Below are 592 nucleotides of genomic sequence, written 5' to 3' on the forward strand. Positions count from 1 at the left end.
AAATCTAGAAAACAAGGAGCAAAGAAAAGAACAGCAGAACCAAGACCATGACACTGGCTGTCTGTGCATTTTCTTCCAGCCCTAGAAACCACTGATGGTTTTGATGCAGCAATGAATCAAATTAAGGAACAGAGGTTTATAATATGGCCTTATAATCAACCCTGAAAAATATTTTTTTTCACAGTGGATTTTGGTTTTAGACCATCAGAGCATTTAGGTTTAAATGTATCAATATAGTAATCCTGTTTGTTTTGCAATTCTTTAGGTGGCCTTCTAATTGCATTTGTCTCTTAGCATTCACTTTGAAAATGAAGGAAATATAGAAACAGAAAAAGTCAGTTAACATGAGCAACATAAGATTGATTTTAGATAAAGTTCTTTCCCTTTAAATTCTCAGAACCGTGAAAGTTTAAGCATTGTGGGGTAATTTGGATTTTGAGTAGTGTGGGGTTAAGGGTCTTGCTCAGGGACCACTAGGCCACCCTCCCCCAACACTCACTACTAGTAGTCCGTCATCGTGTATAACTGCAGCCCCTCTGTTGCTGCGATGTGATCGCAGCAACAAAAATTACAACCTGCTTCTGGTCAGAGC

At 38.7% G+C, this 592-nt stretch overlaps 1 protein-coding gene across 1 annotated transcript in view; it reads left to right on the plus strand.

Moving 5' to 3' along the window:
- Positions 1 to 592, plus strand: part of LOC107096487 (brain-specific angiogenesis inhibitor 1-like) — a 218,576-nt gene that overhangs the window by 97,401 nt on the left and 120,583 nt on the right. The gene's annotated exons all lie outside the window — the stretch shown is intronic.

This window comes from Cyprinodon variegatus, unplaced genomic scaffold, assembly GCF_000732505.1.
Source record: "Cyprinodon variegatus isolate N-32 unplaced genomic scaffold, C_variegatus-1.0 Scaffold627, whole genome shotgun sequence".
In the NCBI taxonomy this organism is placed as follows: Eukaryota; Metazoa; Chordata; class Actinopteri; order Cyprinodontiformes; family Cyprinodontidae; genus Cyprinodon; species Cyprinodon variegatus.